Source organism: Lepisma saccharinum, chromosome 18, assembly GCF_977018435.1.
Source record: "Lepisma saccharinum chromosome 18, izLepSacc3.1, whole genome shotgun sequence".
NCBI classification, from domain to species: Eukaryota; Metazoa; Arthropoda; class Insecta; order Zygentoma; family Lepismatidae; genus Lepisma; species Lepisma saccharinum.
Window position 1 is genome coordinate 62,417,553 of NC_139246.1, and position 6,015 is coordinate 62,423,567.

The window sequence follows — 6,015 nt, forward strand, 5'->3', positions numbered from 1 at the left end:
CAATCCTATAATGTGGTTAACAATTAAGAACGTGGTATTATTAATCGTGTGTTGAAATCGTGCGGCGAGGGTGGAAGTGGAGAGAAAAAGGTGCATGTGTCTTTAATGACTGTGAAGTGGTTTGTTTTTATCGTTGTGGAAACTCGATGCATGATTTGATGTGACGCGGTCGCGATCTGTCTTTGTTTAATTAACAACCCGGCTGGGTTTAGAGTTGGTTGGTGGGAGTGTTCGGAAGGTGGAATTGTCCTGTGTTGGCTCCTTGGCGATGGTGAGCAATCTGTTGGATGGTTGGTGATGGTGGCGGGTGGGCAATCGGTTGGGTGGTTGGTGATGGCGGGCTGGTGGGCAAACGGATGGCTGGTTGGAGAAGGCGAGAGGGAGGGCTTAAGGATGCCTGGTTGGCGATGGTGGGTGGGATGGCAAACGGTTGGCTGGTTGGCGATGGTGGGCGGGAGGGTTTACGGTTGGCTGGTTGGCGATGGTGGGCGGGAGGGCTAACGGTTGGCTGTTTGGCGATTGTGGGCGGGAGGGACATTGGTTGGTTGGTTGGTTTCGTTTATTTTTCATATTTTCAACATCATTTTATGAAATTATAACTAATAGAACAATCGGTAATACACAATTATATAATAGTATGTCGGCATCTTAAGACGTATCGCAACTGGAAATACTGGAAGAGAACAACTGATATTTGTTCAATTGGAATTTTGGTAACTATTTTCTCAAAAACGAGACTCTCAATTTATATATATCACAATATACGTCCTACATATACTAGAGCTAAGTATTAGTGCAAGATCTTAAATGTAATGCCTAAGGAATGTAACAAAACAAAGAGTGCAGGAAATTGCGTTGCGCGTTTGCGTTGTGGTTCGAGATTTCGAACAATATCTTTCATCGCTGTTATAATGATCCTGAACACGCAATCCTATAATGTAGTTAACAATTAAGAAGGTGGTTTTATTAATCGTGTGTTGAAATTGTGCGGCGAGGGTGGAAGTGGAGAGAAAAAGGTGCATGTGTCTTTAATGACTGTAAAGTGGCTTGTTTTTATCGTTGTGGAAACTCGATGCAAGATTAGATGTGACGCGGTCGCAATCTGTCTTTGTTTAATTAAACACCCGGCTGGTTTTCGAGTTGGTTGGAGGGAGGGTTCGGAAGGTGGAATTGTCCTGTGTTGTCTCCTTGGCGATGGTGAGCAATCGGTTGGGTGGTTGGTGGTGGTGGCGGGTGGGCAATCGGTTGGGTGGTTGGTGATGGCGGGCTGGTGGGCAAACGGATGGCTGGTTGAAGAAGGCGGGAGGGAGGGCTTAAGGATGGCTGGTTGGCGATGATGGGTGGGAGGGCAAACGGTTGGCTAGTTGGCGATGGTGGGCGGGAGGGTTTACGGTTGGCTGGTTGGCGATGGTGGGCGGGAGGGCTAACGGTTGGCTGGTTGGCGATGGTGGGCGGGAGGGACATTGGTTGGTTGGTTGGTTTCGTTTATTTTTCATATTTTTAACATCATTTTATGAAATTATAACTAATAGAACAATCGGAAATACACAATTATATAATAGTATGTCGGCATCTTAAGATGTATCGCAACTGGAAATACTGGAAGAGAACAACTGATATTTGTTCAATTGGAATTTTGGTAAATATTTTCTCAAAAACGAGACTCTCAATTTATATATATCACAATATACTTCCTACATATACTAGAGCTAAGTATTTGTGCAAGATCTTAAATGTAGTGCCTAAGGAATGTAACAAAACAAAGAGTGCAGGAAATTGCGTTGCGCGTTTGCGTTGTGGTTCGAGATTTCGAACAATATCTTTCATCGCTGTTATATTGATCCTGAACACGCAATCCTATAATGTAGTTAACAATTAAGAAGGTGGTATTATTTATCGTGTGTTGAAAGTGTGCGGCGAGGGTGCAAGTGGAGAGAAAAAGGTGCATGTGTCTTTAATGACTGTGATGTGGCTTGTTTTTATCGTTGTGGAAACTCGATGCAAGATTTGATGTGACGATGTCGCAATCTGTCTTTGTTTAATTAACAACCCGGCTGGGCTTAGAGTTGGTTGGTGGGAGGGTTCGGAAGGTGGAATTGTCCTGTGTTGGCTCCTTGGCGATGGTGAGCAATCGGTTGGGTGGTTGTTGATGGTGGCGGGTGGGCAATCGGTTGGGTGGTTGGTGATGGCGGTCTGGTGGGCAAACGGATGGCTGGTTGGAGAAGGCGGGAGGGAGGGCTTAAGGATGGCTGTTTGGCGATTGTGTGTGGGAGGGCAAACGGTTGGCTGGTTGGCGATGGTGGGCGGGAGGGTTTAAGGTTGGCTGGTTGGCGATGGTGGGCGGGAGGGCTAACGGTTGGCTGGTTGGCGATTGTGGGCGGAGGGACATTGGTTGGTAGGTTGATTTCGTTTATTTTTCATATTTTCAACATCATTTTATGAAATTATAACTAATAGAACAATCGGTAATACACAATTATATAATAGTATGTCGGCTTCTTAAGACTGGAAATACTGGAAGAGAACAACCGATATTTGTTCAATTGGAATTTTGGTAACTATTTTCTCAAAACGAGACTCTCAATTTATATATATCACAATATACGTCCTACATATACTAGAGCTAAGTATTAGTGCAAGATCTTAAATGTAGTGCGTAAGGAATGTAACAAAAACATAGAGTGCAGGAAATTGCGTTGCGCGTTTGCGTTGTGGTTCAAGATTTCGAACAATATCTTTCATCGCTGTTATAATGATCCTGAACACGCAATCGTATAATGTAGTTAACAATTAAGAAGGTGGTATTATTAATCGTGTGTTGAAATCGTGCGGCGAGTGTGGAAGTGGAGAGAAAAAGGTGCATGTGTCTTTAATGACTGTGAAGTGGCTTGTTTTTAACGTTGTGGAAACTCGATGCATGATTTGATGTGACGCGGTCGCGATCTGTCTTTGTTTAATTAACAACCCGGCTGGGTTTAGAGTTGGTTGGTGGGAGGGTTCGGAAGGTGGAATTGTCCTGTGTTGGCTCCTTGGCGATGGTGAGCAATCTGTTGGGTGGTTGGTGATGGTGGCGGGTGGGCAATCGGTTGGGTGGTTGGTGATGGCGGGCTGGTGGGCAAACGGATGGCTGGTTGGAGAAGGCGGGAGGGAGGGCTTATGGATGGCTGGTTGGCGATGGTGGGTGGGAGGGCAAACGGTTGGCTGGTTGGCGATGGTGGGTGGGAGGGTTTACGGTTGGCTGGTTGGCGATGGTGAGCGGGAGGGCTAACGGTTGGCTGGTGGGCGATGGTGGGCGGGAGGGACATTGGTTGGTTGGTTGGTTTCGTTTATTTTTCATATTTTCAACATCATTTTATGAAATTATAACTAATAGAACAATCGGTAATACACAATTATATAATAGTATGTCCGCATCTTAAGACGTATCGCAACTGGAAATACTTGAAGAGAACAACTGATATTTGTTCAATTGGAATTTTGGTAACTATTTTCTCAAAAACGAGACTCTCAATTTATATATATCACAATATACGTCATACATATACTAGAGCTAAGTATTAGTGCAAGATCTTAAATGTAGTGCCTAAGGAATGTAACAAAACAAAGAGTGCAGGAAATTGCGTTGCGCGTTTGCGTTGTGGTTCGAGATTTCGAACAATATCTTTCATCGCTGTTATAATGATCCTGAACACGCAATCCTATAATGTAGTTAACAATTAAGAAGGTGGTATTATTAATCGTGTGTTGAAATCGTGCGGAGAGTGTGGATGTGGAGAGAAAAAGGTGCATGTGTCGTTAATGACTGTGATGTGGCTTGTTTTTATCGTTGTGGAAACTCGATCCATGATTTGATGTGACGCGGTCGCGAACTGTCTTTGTTTAATTAACAACCCGGCTGGGTTTAGAGTTGGTTGGTGGGAGGGTTCGGAAGGTGGGATTGTCCTGTGTTGGCTCCTTGGCGATGGTGAGCAATCTGTTGGGGGTTGGTGATGGTGGCGGGTGGGCAATCGGTTGGGTGGTTGGTGATGGCGGGCTGGTGGGCAAAAGGGTGGCTGGTTGGAGAAGGCGGGAGGGAGGGCTTAAGGATGGCTGGTTGGCGATGGTGGGTGGGAGGGCAAACGGTTGGCTGGTTGGCGATGGTGGGCGGGAAGGTTTACGGTTGGCTGGTTGGCGATGGTGGGCGGGAGGCACATTGGTTGGTTGGTTGGTTTCGTTTATTTTTCATATTTTCAACATCATTTTATGAAATTATAACTAATAGAACAATCGGTAATACACAATTATATAATAGTATGTCGGCATCGTAAGATGTATCGCAACTGGAAATACTGGAAGAGAACAACTGATATTTGTTCAAATGGAATTTTGGTAACTATTTTCTCAAAAAGAGACTCTCAATTTATATATATCACAATATACGTCATACATATACTAGAGCTAAGTATTAGTGCAAGATCTTAAATGTAGTGCCTAAGGAATGTAACAAAACAAAGAGTGCAGGAAATTGCGTTGCGCATTTGCGTTGTGGTTCGAGATTTCGAACAATATTTTCATCGCTGTTATAATGATCCTGAACAAACAATCCTATAATGTAGTTAACAATTAAGAAGGTGGTATTATTAATCGTTTGTTGAAATTGTGCGGCGGGGGTGGAAGTGGAGAGAAAAAGGTGCACGTGTCTTTAATGACTGTGAAGTGGCTTATTTTTATCGTTGTGGAAACTCAATGCAAGATTTGATGTGACGCGGTCGAAATCTGTTTTTGTTTAATTAACAACCCGGCTGGGTTTAGAGTTGGTTGGTGGAGGGTTCGGAAGGTGGAACTGTCCTGTGTTGGCCCTTGGCGATGGTGAGCAATCTGTTGGGTGGTTGGTGATGGTGGGCGGTGGTCAATCGGTTGGGTGGTTGGTGATGGCGGGCTGGTGGGCAAAAGGAAGGCTGGTTGTTGAAGGCGGGAGGGAGGGCTTAAGGATGACTGGTTGGCGATGGTGGGTGGGAGGGCAACGGTTGGCTGGTTGGAGATGGTGGGCGGGAGGGTTTACGGTTGGCTGGTTGGCGATGGTGGGCGAGAGGGCTAAAGGTTGGCTGGTTGGCGATGGTGGGCGGGAGGGACATTGGAAGGTTGGTTGGTTTCGTATATTTTTCATATTTTCAACATAATTTTATGAAATTATAACTGATAGAACAATCGGTAATACACAATTATATAATAGTATGTCGGCATCTTAAGACTTATCGCAACTGGAAATACTGGAAGAGAACAACTGATATTTGTTCAATTGGAATTTTGGTAACCATTTTCTCAAAAACGAGACTCTCAATTTACATATATCACAATATATTTCCTACATATACTAGAGCTAAATATTAGTGCAAGATGTTAAATGTAGTGCCTAAGGATTGTAACAAAACAAAGAGTGCAGGAAATTGCGTTGCGCGTTTGCGTTGTTTTTCGAGATTTCGAACAATAACTTTCATCGCTGTTATAATGATCCTGAACACGCAATCGTATAATGTAGTTAGTAATTAAGAAGGTGGTGTTATTAATCGTGTGTTGAAATCGTGCGGCGAGTGTGGAAGTGGAGAGAAAAAGGTGCATGTGTCTTTAATGACTGTGAAGTGGCTTGTTTTTATCGTTGTGGAAACTCGATGCATGATTTGATGTGACGCGGTCGCGATCTGTCTTTGTTTAATTAACAACCCGGCTGGGTTTAGAGTTGGTTGGTGTGAGGGTTTGGAAGGTCGAATTGTCCTGTGTTGGCTCCTTGGCGATGGTGAGCAATCGGTTGGGTGGTTGGTGATGTTGGGCGGTTGGGCAATCGGTTGGGTGGTTGGTGATGGCGGGCTGGTGGGCAAACGGATGGCTGGTTGGAGAAGGCGGGAGGGAGGGCTTAAGGATGGCTGGTTGGCGATGGTGTGTGGGAGGGCAAACGGTTGGCTGGTTGGCGATGGTGGGCGGGACGGTTTACGGTTTGCTGGTTGGCGATGGTGGGCGGGAGGGCTAACGGTTGGCTGG